The 16,903-nt window shown below is 46.5% G+C and overlaps 1 protein-coding gene and 2 long non-coding RNA genes across 4 annotated transcripts in view; 1 reads left to right on the top strand and 2 right to left on the bottom strand.

Moving 5' to 3' along the window:
- LOC128118298 (uncharacterized) overlaps window positions 1-1,284 on the bottom strand; it is a 32,261-nt gene extending 30,977 nt beyond the window's left edge. The window contains exon 1 of the long non-coding RNA XR_008221136.1: window positions 330-1,284. This is a non-coding gene — a long non-coding RNA (uncharacterized LOC128118298). The remainder of the gene's footprint in view (window positions 1-329) is intronic.
- The window catches only part of Pacrg (parkin coregulated), a 458,018-nt gene that overhangs the window by 349,569 nt on the left and 91,546 nt on the right, over window positions 1-16,903 (top strand). The gene's annotated exons all lie outside the window — the stretch shown is intronic.
- Window positions 8,577-14,497, bottom strand: LOC128118301 (uncharacterized). The gene is made up of 3 exons (XR_008221138.1): window positions 13,683-14,497; window positions 12,857-12,928; window positions 8,577-10,905 (listed from the first exon to the last, which is right to left on the bottom strand). It is a non-coding gene; the product is annotated as an uncharacterized LOC128118301 (long non-coding RNA).

Genomic DNA, 16,903 nt, shown 5'->3' with positions numbered 1-16,903 from the left:
ACTGTCTGCTTCACTGCCTTTCGGCAAAACCATACAGAGCCATCGCTAATGTGAAGGGTCTCTATGTTAGGGACCGTGTCAGCAGAATCGGAGCCCCCTGCACCTGTCCGTCATCACTCGCAGGAATTAGCTCCTGTATTCAAATCGAGCCTCTCCTAAGAGTTTCCCAGCCTCTCCTTATTCAAGTCTCATCCAAGGTGGGAAGTAGCTGTTGCCATCAATGTTACACTAACTGCTGGGAGTGCAGCTTCCACACCTCCCGTGGGAAGCACTTCGCTCAGCTGCCTAGCCTGACCTTTACAGAGAACACAGGGGGGGAGCACACTCACCTTGGGTATGTGAGGAAACTGTAGCTCGTGGAGACAGAAATGATTGTCCTGAGTACAGCTAGTTAGCAGCAGGGTTGACGGAGCCAACTCGGAGCAGCCATCTTCTTCAATTCCATGTCCCTAAAGCCTCTGTTTAACCCCCTCCCTTTTCCTGATCTGTGTTACCTGGAATTACCCCATGTTCTCATCCTGTTTCGTGCCTCAGGATCCTAGATCTCAGACAGGGATGCTGGCATCCTTGGAGGAAGGTGCACTTAGAGTGTCTCCTGCCTGCTTGAGATGCGTCCTTTCTGAGAGAAAAGGGTTTGAGCTGGTGTGAGATGAGCAGCAATCGGCTCCCAGCCCTCTTGGGGGTCGGTCATCTGGCTGGATGGGACCAGAGATTTCTCTCAGCTGTGCTGTAGAACAAGCCCAGGGTTCAGACACAGAGGATATGTCCTTGAGCTAGCTTGCAGGCAGGGACTTCCTTTGAAGTCAGGGCTGGGGAGGAGGCAATCCAAGCACAGCTGCCACCCTGGTGCCACCACTCATTAGGACTGAGGTAATGGTCAACGTGTTGGAAGGCTCAGAGGCCTCAGAACAATGTTGGGAATTAGGTGAACCACTGTTGGAGTGCATCCTGGGGAGCAGGGGCGTGCTGAGTGTTATAGAGTGTATCTGTTATAAGTTAAGCCGGGGTTTCCTGAGACATGGCCCATGATGTTCTCAAAATATAGGAGTGTTGAGCTACAGGCCAGCTGAGCAATGTCCAGTCAGGAAGTGGGACATGCTTCCCATGCACTCTGCCTCCATGGACAGATCCCAGCACTCAGCTTCAGGGTCAGAGTGGAGGAGAGGATAAATGGGCCTTTTAGACTTTGGATTTTCAAGGTCTGTTGCTAGAGTCATTTCTGACATAAGTCACAGAGTGTCTCCACTCTCTGGTTCAGGGCCCAGGTACAAGGTCTATTTTCTTTATTTTTGAATGGTTACCTAATTTGGAAGTCAGAACTTCTAAGACAAAATAACCTTATTCAGAGAAACAACAAAGCACAATTAGATCAGTTCAGATTGGTGGTCCACGTCAGTTGTCACCCCCCCTCCCTGCGTGTTCTTCCTCTGCGCATGCACACAGCCTCGCTGCTCCCCCAGGCAGTCCTGCCTCGCCCTGGACTCGGGCCATCAGAACCAACATGCCCATGCTATCGTGCTGTTCTTGTCCTGTCTGCAGTCACTTCTGCAGTAGCCATTATGACCTCTGGTTTAATTCCAAACATATAATGCCTCCTTATTTCTAAATCAGTGACACTTGGCCAAGTAATGGAGAACACTGGCCTAATAAGTAGGCAAAAGGAAGTGCTCACCCACACAGCGACAGTGTCCAGTCGAGGCCCCAACTTGGTTTTTGCTGTTCTCATTTGTTTCATTGTGTTGACATTTGTGACTTACAATTTAGAACAGCAGCTCTCAACCTGTGGTTTCACGGGGGTCCCCCTAAGACCATTGGAAAACACAGAGATTCGCATTACTATTCATAACAGTAGCAAAACTGAAGTTTTGAAGTAACAATGAGAATGAGTTTAGGCTAGAGACCACCACCACATGAGGAAGTGTATTAAAGGGTGGCAGCATTAGGAAGGCTGAGGATATTTGTTGAATGGTCCACAGGTTACAAGACACTGCTAGAGAGGAAAAGGAAGATAAGAACGAAGGAAGAGAAGAAAGGAGGGAGGGATGAAAGAGAGAAAAAGAAAGACAATTAGGAAAAAGGAAGAGGGGGAGGAAAGGGGGGGTAGACGAGTGATATCACACTTTGTAAAAGAGAGTGACCGGAGCGGAACACACTTGGAGCCTGCACTGAAAATGAGAAAGTCCATGACGCATGTCACCTGACTGTAAAAGCTGAGCCGATGGGAGAAAACACACTCTACACGGTGTAACTAGAACTTCTGAACGTACACCACACATTTGGAGCTGGGCCGCCTGGTACCCTGCGGTGAGCTGGACAGAAATGGGGAGATGGTCATGGTCCTACTCTTCCTCTCATGGTTTTTGTGACCAGCTGAGCCATCCCTCAGATGAGGCCTAGGACCTGTGGGGACGCCAGGGCTCAAACCACTCATTAAGCCTTCATTTAGAATAACAGATCTCTGTTAGAGATCTTGCACACCCTGTGTTTATGCCCGGCTCCTGTCACACTATGGGCTATGACATCCCCTGTCCCTTGAAGGCAGGGTCCATCTGTAGTTCTTGCGGCCATCATGGTGATATCCACTCTGTCAGTCTACCCATTGTACTTGCAGATGATGAGCCTGAGAGCCAGACAAGCAAGGCTTCTCACCCTAGGTCACACAGGCGGGGCCATCCACCTTGAGCTGGCCTATAGCACTCCTCTCTCCTTAAATGCTCCTGAATTTACCTGGCAGGCCCACAGTGCTCATTCCAATCCACCAGAAGCTGCTCCAACCTCAGAAGGTCGTCCAAACCTGCTATCAACTTTGAAAGCATTCAAGTCATTGCGTTATTGAATCTGATCATTTAACCCTTCTAAGCTAGACATACTCTGTCGGTTGTTTTCCTGATTTCTGCCTCGGAGCTTCCATCTGACCTACAACTCTAAGAGATTTAAACTTTCGCTCAAGATTAAGTTCCTACAGCCCATTTCCTGTATGCACTTGCTTCTCCAGGGGAAGCAATCAATCACTTGATTGATAATTTCTGAATAATGGAGATAAATACTTTCCATTTGAGAGCTCCCATGCTTAAGGTTATTGACAGGTACATTTGTCAACATATCATGGTGGTTTCATAGGATCCTCTGCTACATCCAGCTCCAGTGGCTCTCCTTCTCCATGGTGAAAATGGGTAAGCACCATTTGTTACACAGGTCACCGTAAGGTTCTAGAGACGCAGCAGGAAATGCTGCTACCAAGACCCACTGAATTTCTAAGAAGGCTTCATATCTGGCTGCCAAAAAGGAATTCCATCCTTCTACATCTGTGAACAGCTTGTGTGGTTCTTCCAGCATATAGGGAACAAAATGTAGTTTCTTTAGGTTGGAAATATACACAGAAAAATCCAATTTTATGTTCTTCTAAATAAACTCACAAGTTATAAACAAAGATGACACAAATATGATAAATATCTACCTCTCTTGGAGTGACCCTATACAAAATGCTGTGAATATTTTTATCAGTCGCTATTTTAATTTTCATTTTGACGCTTTGAAGGCTGGGACTCTGAGCTATTATGCATGCAGGAGCACTCCGATTATAAACAGTAGAGCCAGTATGTGAGCCCAGATAGAGAGGAGAGGAAGCTTTGTGGCCAGAGACTCACAGCCTCGCTGTTAAGTCAAAGCAACCACCGCCCACCCCACCCCACCCCACCCCACCCCACCCCACCCCACCCCCCCCCCAAAAAAAAAAACCCTTCGGTCACCATGGCAACATCTTTGTGTCCCTCAAGAGGCAGATACTGGTGTCATCTTCATCCCACCTGTCCCCCTGCTACCCTGCTGCCGCGGCTGGAGCCGGTGCCTTTGACCCCGAGTCCGTGGCTGGCTCAAAGCTGCTCACTGACCTCTCTACCCCCGTGCACAGGCTGTCCCCCAAGTGAAGGGTTAAAGAGTCTAGGCTTGCAACCTCAGCAAAGAGAAGGCCTTGGGGAATTTTACCTGCACCCTCGCCTCTCAGGGTCACCTACTTGGCCTAGCTGGCCACTTGGGGACAGCAGAGACTCAGGGCAGCAAAAGGCAGAGCGGAGGTTGGAGATGAAAGAGCCAATTCTCCATTCTTCCGTGGTCCCCAGAGATGAACACTGTGACCTTGTTCCCAGTCTCCAGCCGGCTGCCCTCCTCCCCCTCTGAGAACACTCCACCCCCGAGACGTGTCCCTGGAAATGTATCCTCATGAGTTGGGGAGAGGGAATTGGAGATGATTTGCTGGAGATAGGGGGGAAAAAAGACAACCCCAGCCACGGCTTTTTATGAACTTTTTTTTCAACTAGACAGACAAGTTTCGTTATCCATACAGTAGCCAAGAATTCAATTTTGGTTTTGTTTTCCCCCTCTGGTTAAAATAAATGTGGCCCTAACTCAATGAATCAAAGTCCTGGCATCCCATAATACCTCGAGTCCCTCTTGTCAGCCTAGAAGGGAAGGTTTCCAAGGCTAGAGTGCTCACACGATTAGGTTGCTGAGTCCAGAACTACACTGACTGTGGACTCCATTTGTGACCCAGTTACAGCCCAGAGCCCCCAGCCGGCCGAGGACAGTCCAAAGTTTCAGACTACGTCCTACAGCTTCGAGGCTGGCAGAGAGCTTTAAAGACCCGGGGTCAAGGTCCAATGTATGACCCAAGTTCAGCTCACGTAGCTCCCTTAGGAGTGTTCCCAGAGTTTTACCCTGCTTAATTCTTCCTGTCCTGAAAGCAGGAAGCCGACAGAAGCTTTGTGGGGTCCACTGTGAGCTTGATGACCACCTGCCATTTCCACCAGTGGGCTACGAACGTCTCTCACCCATCCCTAAAAATTCCTTCTCACGGCGGCAGAGAGCGCGTGAAGGTAGTAATGAGGACCTCTCTGATACTCAAAGTCTTCGCTGAGTCCATTTTACTGTCTTCTGTCTCTCTGTGAAAAAACAACGGAAGAACCACCTTAGGAATGGTCTGTCTGCAGCAGCAGTCCAGACAAGGCTGGTCCTGAGGGTCACTGTCTTCTTCCAAAGTGACAGTCCCACAGCTGCTTTCCTGAGAGTCAAGACACACCCGAGAAGAGACCAACAGTGATTGACGTGGTGCCTGCCTCTTGCAACAGGCCTCTCTTAAAGTCAACAGATTTCACTGAAAAGAAGAATTTCACAATCTTCAACTAAAAATAGTTTTAGATAGGCTCTAAAAAAACATCTAAAACTCCTATGGAAATATTGAGATAAATATGAAATACTAATGCTTTTTGTTAACATTGTACTCTGGCTTTACTATATCCCTTAAATTTCACAAATAACCTTCTGATGAAATATTTGTCTCATAGACAAACTGAAAACAATAGATCCTAACCAGCTCGCTCAAGGCCACAGGGGTTACGACTGACAAGACGAGTTTGATCTAAGGGTCGTCACTGTTAGGTCAAAAGATTTTGCGTGTACTAGAGGAGCAGAGGCAAATACTCTGAGACCAGAGACGATGAGATTCTGCCTGTCCTCAGCAGTTAATGAAGTTTCACAGAAGAACCATGGAAGAACATAGAATTGGAGTAGCTGAGACAATGCATCCAGGAAGCAAGAGGCTAGTCCCTATTGCATTTCTGGAAAGTGTTAGCTGAATGAGTGAAGAATGATTGAATAAAGTCGGAAGCCAGCTGGGTCAGGTGAACAGCTCAGAAGGCCGTGACGGCATTCCCTGGTTCAGGGGACTGAGTGGTACATGCTGGCCCGATCTAGACAAGCTGAGCTGAGCAGCCCAAAGAGAGTGCTTTGGCATGAAGGGACCTGCAGGCCAATCTAAGAACTCTAGATTTGCCTTGTAGGTGAGCTCAGTACCTCTTGGGTGTTGCCCCAAAGGCTTGGTCCTGAAAATGAAACAATGGGAACTGTTGACAACATGTTGGAAGTGATTTCGCCAAATCCATGCTTCGGGAGGGCAGACAGGCAGTAATGTAGAGCATGCATAGCTTCTTGATTTTCAAGGCCTCATCTGGAGTCTATCTAAGACTCCTATCAGTTCTTTGTTCTCCCCATCAGTAAGAGCAGATTTAAAGACCAACATGGCGGAATTCACGGTGAGGACTGAGTAAGGGTTGGGGAGACTGAGAGAGGACACAGAAAGCCAGAAAAAGAAAACTTTAAAACTCTCCAATCTTGATTTGTGGCCAAATAGAACTGTTACATGGTCACTCTTTTCATTATGCTTGTTAAGTGGATCAAATGGTCTTACTAAGCTTTTGTTACCATAATAATTAAATGAAGTAATGTCCTGTGTCTGAAATGATTAAATACGTCTCTGAAATGAAGAAAATGGAGGTTTATGATTTTAAAACTATAGCTATAATGAAATTTCATTCCCTTTATTGATTTTATTATAAAATATTTCCTTTTTGCATTCTTAATTCAAAGCAGGGAAATGCGAACATGGTTGAAAATAAAATACGGAAAATCCTCAGGCTGGGCTGTAGGAAGCCTGTCAGTTGGGCGGGTGTGTTGCTCACTAGAACAGTACCGGGGCTGTACTAGAAGACGGTAAAAGGAATTAGATTCAGCTTTGCCAAAATTTCACTGTGAAAGCGTTTCCTCTAACAGGGACTTATTCTGTTCCTGCTGAACTTCAGCCAGTTGAAAATAGACTATCCCCCACCATCCTTTTAAATTAGCCTTCAACGGAACACAGAGGACGAAGATCAATGTGCAAATTCAGCTCGTTGCACTCGGCTCCTTAAGAAATTTACTGTGCTGCTAATACACAGACCTCAGAGGTAATGGAACATGGAATAACGGGAGCCTGAAAGGGGCATTTCTTATTTAATATACGTCTATTTAACTGTCTGCGGAGTTCTGTATGTAAACTGCTATTTGCGTGCCTTGAGTTACATCAATTCTCTTCACTTGCCTCAGAGATAGCTCAAATAAAGCTGTCACCCACCTGGGTCTTGTGTCCATGACAAACTAATGGTGAAACTTTGAGCCTTAAACTATAGGGAATATTGTTGGAGCAATGCCTGAACAACTACACAGTGTGTTTAGATCTTGATTTGGATTAGGAATCAGGAAGAGTTTTGAATCCCTACATAGAAAAGGTGTGTGCGTGTGTGTGTGTGTGTGTGTGTGTGTGTGTGTGTGTGTGTGTGTGTGTGTATGTGTGTGTATGCACTATTCTCACAGGCCATACCAGGTCTAATGCTGCTAACTGTCCTACATAACATTGTTGCTATGGATGCCTAAACTTTTCTTAGAAAAATAATATTTGAAAGGCCCTAAAACTACCCATCTGCCTGAGAATTCGCTCACGTGTTCTGATGAAGGAAAACAGATAACAGCCCAGAGACCCACCCAGAAGGTGGAAGCTGGGCATGCTGGCAAAAGACGATGCTGAAGCCCGCCAGACAAGCACAGAGATTGTTGGAAGTGTCAGAGTAACTTGGGTACACTCAGAGACCAGTTGAGCAAATGGAAACAGGACGAATGATGGAAATCAGGTTGTGTCCAGGGAGAGCTGCTCTGTCTTCATGACTCGGTACCGATGAGGCCAGGAAGTCAATGTAACTACAAGAAGCCACAATAACAGATTAATTTAGCATGCCTGGGCTTATGTGGAAGAGTGGAACTGTCCACCAGTGAAGGGGTATGGATGGGACCTTTGCCACATGTAACAGCAGGCCACCAGGGGTCTGGCACAAGGAAAAGAATGAGAGGGGAGAGGTCATCATCTCTGTTGTCACCACAGAACTTCACTGAAGAAAATAATGGGGACAACTGGTGAGCATGAACCTGGAGTGTAGTGGGAAAGGAGACAGACAGAAAAGACCAGGAGGCCTTCTTAGAAAGCAATCCACACAGTTCCTGTGACACAGGAAATGCAAAACATGAGGCCCACAGTTAGCCAGCTCCAGGAGACACTGGAGGACTCACAGGAACAGGGGCTTGCTCCAGGCACATGGGGCTTATTGATGATGGTAATGCTGTCAGTGTCCATGCAAGTCCACGTCACCATGGCAACATTGTGTGTGTGTGTGTGTGTGTGTGTGTGTGTGTGTGTGTGTGTGTGTGTGTGTTCAGAACATGTGAGATGGTTCAAGATGGTTTAAGGATTCCTGAAGGAGCAGCACAAACCTTAAGTCCATATTCTCAGTAAGTGGCCTGGTTCTGATTCCATGTTAACACAGGTCAGAGACTGGGACATCGAGTCCCAGTGACTTTCTCAGCTTGGAGGCAGAGGTGGTGGGAATGAGGTTCGTAGCTGCCAATTCACAGGCAAAACCCAGTATTCTTTGTTTCTGTGTATCTTGGTTTAATTTCCTGGCTCTGAGCTCGGATTCCCAGCCAGTGGGGCTTCAGTCAACTCCTGTGCACAGTTTGGCTCTGTGTGGGTTGACACCTCTCTCCTGGTGGTGCCTCTCCACTTATGGCCCCACCCCAGCTTTTTGAGCACAGCAAATGACCGAACTCCTTGTTCCCAGACAGCAGAGAGCTAGTTCCTGTCCAGCACTGTTCCTCAAGCAGGGCTTGCCTCTGAAAACACACGCACGCACGCACGCACGCGCGCACACACACACACACACACACACACACACACACACACACACGTCTTATGCTCTAACTCTACCTGTCTCTTCGGCATGGAGCTTGCTAGTCTGGTAGATGACCCATCTTGTATGTCTGTGCTTCAATCACTGTTGCTTTATATTCTTACTAAGAATTTAGGTCTTGATTCCATGTGTCTATTCCCAGGAATTCTTACCTTGGCATAGTCTATCTTGTAGCCCACTGGAGCCAGCTGCAGGCAGGTACATCTTTCTACCTCAACTGTAGGATAACTCCAGCCCCACCCAGCTCACGGGCTACAATTTGACAGCACTCCCTTACATCAGTTTAGCTTGATACAATTCAACTACGAAAATCTCTAGGAACTACTCAGTTCTTCTGGAGGGACTGTTCTGGTCCACCTCTGATTGATCAAACAGGGTGTGTTTAATCAGCCTCCACCCTCCATGCCCTCGGTGTGTAGAGAGGGTGATTTGCATGTTTGCTGGGCACTCATACCATCTGTTCCCCATTATTTTTATTGTTTTACATTATTTTTTATTTTTATTCTTCCCGCATTCTCACCCTCTTCTTTCTCCACCTGCTCAGTAGTTACAGTGGCTCCCCAGTAATTGACCCCCCACCACCACTTGGGTAAGGTTGCCATTTCACTCCATGTCAGTACTTCCCAAATCTGTTTTCCTGAAGCTCCATTCTCCCTCAGTCACCAAGTCCATATCTTCAACTACGTTTTAGTCACCCCCAAGCCCAAATGGCTAGAGTTGAATTCCTGGCTCCCTTTGCACACCTACCCTTCCCATTGTGTGCCCAGTGTGTGTAAGGAGGCACGTCTGTTGCCCTCCCTGTTCTGGAGCACCAGCCCCATCGTGGATGCTGTTCCCACCATGTCCAGTCAGTCCTCTCAGTCCTGCTGCTATGGAGAGGTTCTCTCCCACTCCCCTCCCACTGCTCCCGCCACATGCATTCAGGATTCTTCTCATTCCCACCCCAGGCTGAGGAGTAGGGACCCCACATGTGATCCCATGGTCCAGCCCCTGAGTGCATCCTCTTACTGCTGCAGAAGTTGGAGTCATCCTCCTGCATACATCCTAACTCATGCTCCTTTAATTCCAGCACGTGGCCTGCAGCCATCCCATTCGGCCTCTGCTGTCTTTACTCCCATCTTCTCCTTTCCCAGACCCCACCCATGTGTCCCCATTAGTGGCCAAATTTCTCCTCCTGTTCTCGGGTCCAGAAGGTTTGCTCCGGGCAGGTCACAGCATTGCAGACAGTTAGCCGGGGGTCTCCCTCAGGGACATTGTTTCACGGCACAGCATCTACGCAGCGGCAGTGATCATGAGACTGCCTGTCCTATCAAATGTCCAGTCTCCACCACTGTGGAAGGGGAGTGTGAGAGACAAGGCTGTCTATGCTCCATATCCCCACTAAACACCACATCAATGTCCAGTCTTTAATATGGTAATAAATGGAGAGTGAGTAAAGGTCCCACAGGGACCATGTCTCTCTAAAAGACCACTTACAACACTTTTTTTTATTGTAATTGTCACTTTGCTGCTATGTTGTGACTGTGTGCATTTATATGGTAATATTTCCTAAATAAAATCATGTGCTCTGTGCAAACAGAGTCCCCAAGCATCGTTGTGCCTTGCATATCCCGTCAGGGAGACAGGGAGCTTTTCTAGGCATAGAAGAGACTCTCCTAAGTAGTTTTCTGTGTCTGGATATAGTAGGCATTTACCAAATGTGTTGTCTCTGTTGAAATAATTCAATACTGCATAAATTGCTTCAATGACAATTCATAACCCAATCCTGTCCCTCATCAAAATAACTCATTACTATGTCTAACACAAAGAATATATACTTAGGCCCTAGGCTAGAGAGGAGATGCCAAGGCACTGTCTTGGAGGTGTCTGATGTCTTTCAAAAGCTGCTCCCCCTACTGAGTCAGACCGTGATCTTCAGCTTTAAAGGTTCCTTCCTCGGGAAGCCGCCGTTGACCTGTGTGTGTGACGGTCCATAAACAGAAAGTCTGTGACCATGCTTCTAGAAGGCAGCCTGGTCCCTTCCTGTTAGTTGTCTTCCTCATACTTGGCCTAGGGCCGTTTTCAGTCCGTGACCTGCACCCAGTTCCCCTCAGTATCTGCGGTTGCCATTCAGCCGCGCCTGGCTTTGCCCCTGTGTTGTTCTTGTGTCTGGGGACCTGAAACAGCCATCAGGGTCCATCCAGGCTGTCACTCACTTGTGGGGAAGACATGCTTTAGTGCCAGTGTGTCCTGAGGAGCTCCCAGGTGCTGTTCCTCTGTGGATGTCAGCTTAGGACAAGTAAGGAATAAAAGCTAAAACCTGAAAAAAAAAAAAAAAAAACAACTGGGACGTGTTAACTTGTCTTTCCTTGTTCCAATTTTTTTAAAAAGATTTATTTATTTATTTATTTATTTATTTATTTATTTATTTATATGTTATGAGTATTTGTTTACATATGTATGCGTATTGTGTGCATGCCTGGTACCCACACAGACCAGAGAAGGCATCAGAACCCCTGGAACCAGAGTTACAGAGAGTTGTGCATACGCTATGACGTCCTTTGCAAAAGGACTATGTGCTCTTTCTCAATGAGCCGTCTTTCTAGCCCCGCTTCCCTCATTTGAGACCACCTCACGCGTGGCTCCTGCTGGCCTGGAACCCGTAGAGCTCTGCCTGCCTCTGTCTCCCACGCACGGATATTAAAGGCATGTGAGACCACGCCCAGCTTTGACCGTTCAGTGTGGTCTCCTCTGAAAAGCAAGAGTTAGCCACTTGTTGGCCTAACAAAACATACGTTTTGACTGTAAAAAATGCCAAAGATAGTTTAGGGAATTAATGGGAGGGTAACTTCGGAAAACATTTTGCCAAAGCAAATTCAAGTGGAGATTTATAATGTGTGTACAAAGCGTCTTCGCATGATCAAAGGAAGTGTCACCCCGAGCTACAAGCCCCGTGTCTAACCTAATTCTGCTGAAGAGAAGTGAGGCCTCGGATGAGCCGATAAGAGGTTTGCTCGAATGACAATGTCTGTGCTGACTAACGCAGGCGTGGGCAGCAGAGTTCTGCTAGTGGACACTTGCCGGTTTGTCTCCAGTCTTTTAAGACTTACAGAACGATGGGAAACTCGGAGTCACCTATTGTCAATGACTGGGGGCTAATGTACAACGTAATGAAAAATAGAATGAATTAGATGCTTCATGACGTGCTCGTCCACTCTCTGATACCTGCGGAGCTGGATGTATGTCATTGCCAATCATTTGTATAGCAAGTGCTTTAACAGACTTTCAGGGCAGGGGTTGACGGCCTCTCCCCACGTTCCCTTTCATGTAAAATGGCACCAAGTTCTATTTCATTTCCTATTATGAAATTGTACACAGTGGTCTCCCAGTAAGCAGCCTCCATTTGTGATTTGGTACAATCTTGTACCTGGGGAGAGGTACAAGAAAGTTCTGTGAAAATGTGTTTACATGCCTTCAGCATCAACAGTCAGCTGTTACTGGTGCCATGAGCCCAGTGCCCAGTGACTGACAAGGCCAGCATTCACCGTCCCTCTTTATGTAAACGCTGAGGCCTGACCACTCCAGGACATTCTGCCTATTGCTTCTTGGTTCATGCTTGCGTGGTCTGGCTCCTGGATGGTCTGTCACTTATTTTTGTTAGATCTGGTAATATCTCAAAGAAGTATAAATCTTTGTTAAACAGAAGTAACAGAGCCCCCAAATAAGAAATAGTCTCTTGAGGAGACAAGGGGGTCATCTTCTAAGGAAGGTCTTAACAATGCAAGCGGACTAGACCCTGTTGTGTGGCTGTTCCCATCCCCATAATTGGTGAGTGTTCCTCACTGCCCTCCTGACAGAAAGTTCTTCATTACGAACCTTTCACAATGACTCAGGTAGCCACTAAGGAGCCAGGAAACCTACCTAAAGACGATGTGAGTAGAAATTCAAAGGCAAGCATAAACATTCTTAAACCAAACAAGAAATCCCCCAATGTCTGCATTTACATTTGTTCTCTGTAAGCACAGTCCTAGCTAGAGCCCCAGAGATCCATACCCTTGAGCCAAAGACCTAATCTTCTGGTATCTGGAGGAAGAGAGGGAGGGAGGGAGTGACCTGGCTGGCAGCAAAGAGACTCCAGTCAGATACAAGGGGCAGACAGAGTCTGCAGGAGGAGACTGGTGCTGACGCACTGGAATCACTGGCGCTGGGCCCTGTGGAGCTTATCTAAAGACCCCCCCCAGGCAGCCCCAGAAACTTAGAATGCTCCTCACAGAACACGGGTCCATCCTTAGAGCAGCCAAGACTGATCTCTTCTCTCCATTTCTTCTGATTGGTCTTCGTTGCTGAGAAAGATTTGTGAGAGGTTAGCAAGAGTAATGGGACCTCAGGAAAATCTGTTCCGTAGTCAAGAGCTGGAATGGGGCAGAAATGACGCTGTGTTCCCAGTCAGACGTTCCCTTGATATCCTGAGAGACAAAGCCACACATGACTCAGTCTCCTTCCATGGCTACTTCCATCTGGCTTTGACCATTGCCATTCATGTGCACACCGGCCACTCCTCCGTGCCTCTCCGGAGCGCACGGCTGTTCGGGTGACCTGCTTGTCACCCAAACTCCCCAGCCAGAAAATTCCTTGCCTAGCATTTCCTGAAGATTTGAGCTTACACTGTGATTTACATACTGTTATTTCAGGAACTTGGAGAAAATGAGGCTGCAGTGAAGTTAAGAAAGGATTGTTAATTAACTCTGTTTTTGTTTCGTTTTGGTTTGTTTTTTGGTTTTTTTTGTTTTTGTTTTTGTTTGAGACAGGGTTCTCTGTGTAGCTTTGGAGCCTTTCCTGGAACTCACTCTGTAGCCCAGGCTGTTGCCAAACTCACAGAGATCCACCTGCCTCTGCCTCCCAAATGCTGGGATTTAAAGGCATTAATTAACTCTTAGGAAAAGATAATGGTAAAATAGACAAATCCCATTTCCCTTGCTCCTCTAGACCAAACGCTTCAAGATTAGGAGGGAAAGGAATAAATCACCATCATCCCTTTGCAGCCTCCAGCCTAAGGCTTTCTCAACCTTCAAATCAAATTCCGTAAGGAAGCCTTACCTCGGGATTCAAGCCTCGGTGTCATCTGACCCTCACTTTCTGTGACATCCACATCTGTCCATGATGCTGCCTTTGTGTCTGCTAAGAGCCCGTCCACAGCCGTCCCTCCTCCCTCTTCTGGTACCCTTCTCGAACTCCTACACCATCCCTCTGCACTCCCCACACTGTAGACCAGTCTCTCCATCATCTGGAGAAGTCACGGCATCTCTGTGGCCTCCGTGGACCCCTCTCTGAAGTGAAAGTATTCTCTTAGGTCTTTGGAAGTTTTCACCTAGCTGTAGGGTTTCATTGGCCCATTTCCAACCCCAAGACCTTTCATTCCAGCTTCCCCTGGGCCTTCCTCCCCTCTTAGATGGGCACTTTGGACATCATTCAATCCAGAGTATCTATGGTCACTCCATGTAGCCCTCTCTGCCTTTGTCCCTACTCTGCCTGTCAACTGAAATGCTGCCTTCTCTTCCATCCTCATCATCAGCCACAAAAGCCCTCTGCTGTAGAGCTGTGCAGAATTTTCTAAAACATTTGCACCCATCTCTTTCTAATGTGGTGATAGCCTATCTCAGGGCGCATCTTACTTGCTACCCAGGTGGCACACCACACAGTAGACTCTAAGCGTCCTGAAGACTCTAATCTTACTCCCTTCTCTCTCTCTAAACGATTTCCCAGTCATCACTGCCCTCAGTGGAGTTGCTGAGTTGACTCTAATTAATTCTGTTTTTAACAGAATCTGGCGAAGGATGTCACAAGCTTGCTTTTATAACCAAAGAAAGCACAGTTGTGCAGCTGCCCTGAGGCTCTGGGGTCTGGGGTGGGGTGGGGGTGTAAAAATAGGGAGAATCCTCAGAAGCCAGCTGACTGCTGGTCAAACCAGGTGCAAGTTGGGGAGCATTCTATAGTGAATGAAGGAAGAGAAGGAGCCCAGTGGGAAGGCCACCCTGCTCTTGCAGAACCCTGTTGTTGCTCCTCATCTTCAGAGAGAATACCGGATCATTTCAGCTCCCTTGTTGACTGATTTGTATGTTCTTCCTACAGAGAGTTCCAGAAAAAGAGCTATTGTTCGCATTCCTCCATGCCGACACAGCGCCCATTGTTGACAACCCTAATCTCAATGCACACAGCTAGGTCCGTAGGCTCAGGGACAGGCTCTGTCTCCCCCTCTGCAGCCCCAGACAGTGAATACTGTGTTCTTTATCTCTTATCACAGCTCTTTTGTCAAACATTTCATGAATTTTTTTTTCCCCACTAGACAAATGTGTAGTTTGTTATCAACAATAAAAATGCCTATTGCCATGCTTTTAAGCATTTAAACTTTGGGGTGTGTGTCTCATGAGCATGAATTAAAGTACTTACTCCATTTTAGATACAACAATTTTATTATAAGACACGTGGCCAAGTGTCTCTAACATGTCGCTCAAGTGGAGCTGTGTTTGGACTCCATGAACATGTGCTTTATTGGATGTATTTGGATTTCTGAGGGAGGGCGATTGTCCGACCCTCCTGCCTCACAGGCTGCTGTGGGGGTACCTGTCAGGTTTAGACAGGTGCAGACGCCTGTGATGCTGCCACACATGGCCATCAGCAGACCAGGTCTGCAGCATTGGAAAGACCAAACACTCTCCCATTCCAAAGATCTCCATTTTTCCAAGTGTCCGAGACTTCTTCCTATTCTTTAATTCATAAGCTCGATCCCAAAGCCCGTGGGAAATAAAAGCATTTAAAGAAACATAATAAATACAACACTTTCCTGGTTTAAAAATGACAATATGTTGCCTGATACAAACATTTGAAGCCTTTAATTCAAATGAATATTTATAGCAAAGAAATAAAATAAATCCCTAGCACATTGGCATATAACTTCAGGGCAATCTTAAAGTATCCACATTTTTAAGTTGCTGATGAAGTCTACAAAGTTTTAATGTGACTCTCTATATTTTTTATGAATACAAATTATACAATCTGCAATTTGTGCGCTAATCATTCCCCTGAAGCTTGTCTTTGATTGGGAATGGAAGTGGGTGCCAGTCTTTCAAATGCCCAAAGGAAAATAAAAAAAATAAATTAAAAAAAAAAAAAAACGCACTTTGGTTGTGCCTTGAATGTATTTGAATGTGCTGGTTTACCTTTCCAGGGCCAAAGGGAAAGAGTTGGGGGTCTAGGCAGCCCCTGTGCTATGGTCCAAGTTGGACTGCTATGAGCCCCCGTCCAGTGTGGAGCCCCACTGGCAAGGCAACTCTTCCTAGACTTTGTGAGACCCGGAAGGGTGAGGGGCAGCAATTGTGAAGGATCTAATTCAGAGCCAGAGATTTGAGCAGCCCTCCTGAAGGCCTCCTGGAAATTGAAATGCTCAATACCAGAAAGGGTGAAGGGACAGTGTAGTTGGTTGTTTTTATTTTTCACTCTTTGACTCTTTGGGGTGCCCACCACCCAGCTCCCGAATAAATACACATGGAGACATAGTCTTACTTATAAATGCCTGGCCTTAGCTTGGCTTGTTTCTAGCCAGCTTTTCTTAACTTAAATTATCTGGTCTATCTTTTGCCTCTGGGCTTTTACCTTTCTCTATTTCTGTATATCTTTCTTCTTACTCCGTGTCTGGCTGTGTGGCTAGCCTATTCTTTTCTCATTCCTTTATCCTTTCCTCCCAGATTTCTCCTCCCATTTATTCTCTCTGCCCGCCAGCTCTGCCTATCCTTTCTCCTACCTTACTATTGGCCATTCAGTTCTTTATTAGACCATCAGGTGTTTTAGACAGGCACAGTAACACACCTTCACAGAGTTCAATAAATGCAACATAAAAGAATGTAACACATCTTTGCATCATTAAACAAATGTTCCACAGCATAAATGAATGTAACACATCTTAAAGTAATATTCCACCACAGGACAGTGATACTGAAGGATCTAACTCAGAACCAGAGACCTGAGCAGCCTCCTGAGGGCCTCCTGGAAACTGAAATGCTCAGTGGGATGGGCACTGCTGATCTGTTTCAACTCAATGACTTTTCCTCAAGATGGCTTTTGAAGTCTTCATATTCCAAGTTAAAACTTATACCTACACATTGTATTTTGAAAATATTCCTAAAATCACTTCCAGCAAAATCATATTTCAACTATAGTGTATATTTTAAACTTCTTGAGGGAAAAAAAAGAGACTCTTTCTAATCCATGTTGGATATAATACTATTAACATGAGTCAGACTGGACAATCAATGAGGTCATCC

Source organism: Peromyscus californicus, unplaced genomic scaffold, assembly GCF_007827085.1.
Source record: "Peromyscus californicus insignis strain IS unplaced genomic scaffold, ASM782708v3 Scaffold_22__1_contigs__length_63687245, whole genome shotgun sequence".
Classification (NCBI taxonomy): domain Eukaryota; kingdom Metazoa; phylum Chordata; class Mammalia; order Rodentia; family Cricetidae; genus Peromyscus; species Peromyscus californicus.
This window is presented reverse-complemented; position numbering and strand designations above follow the sequence as displayed.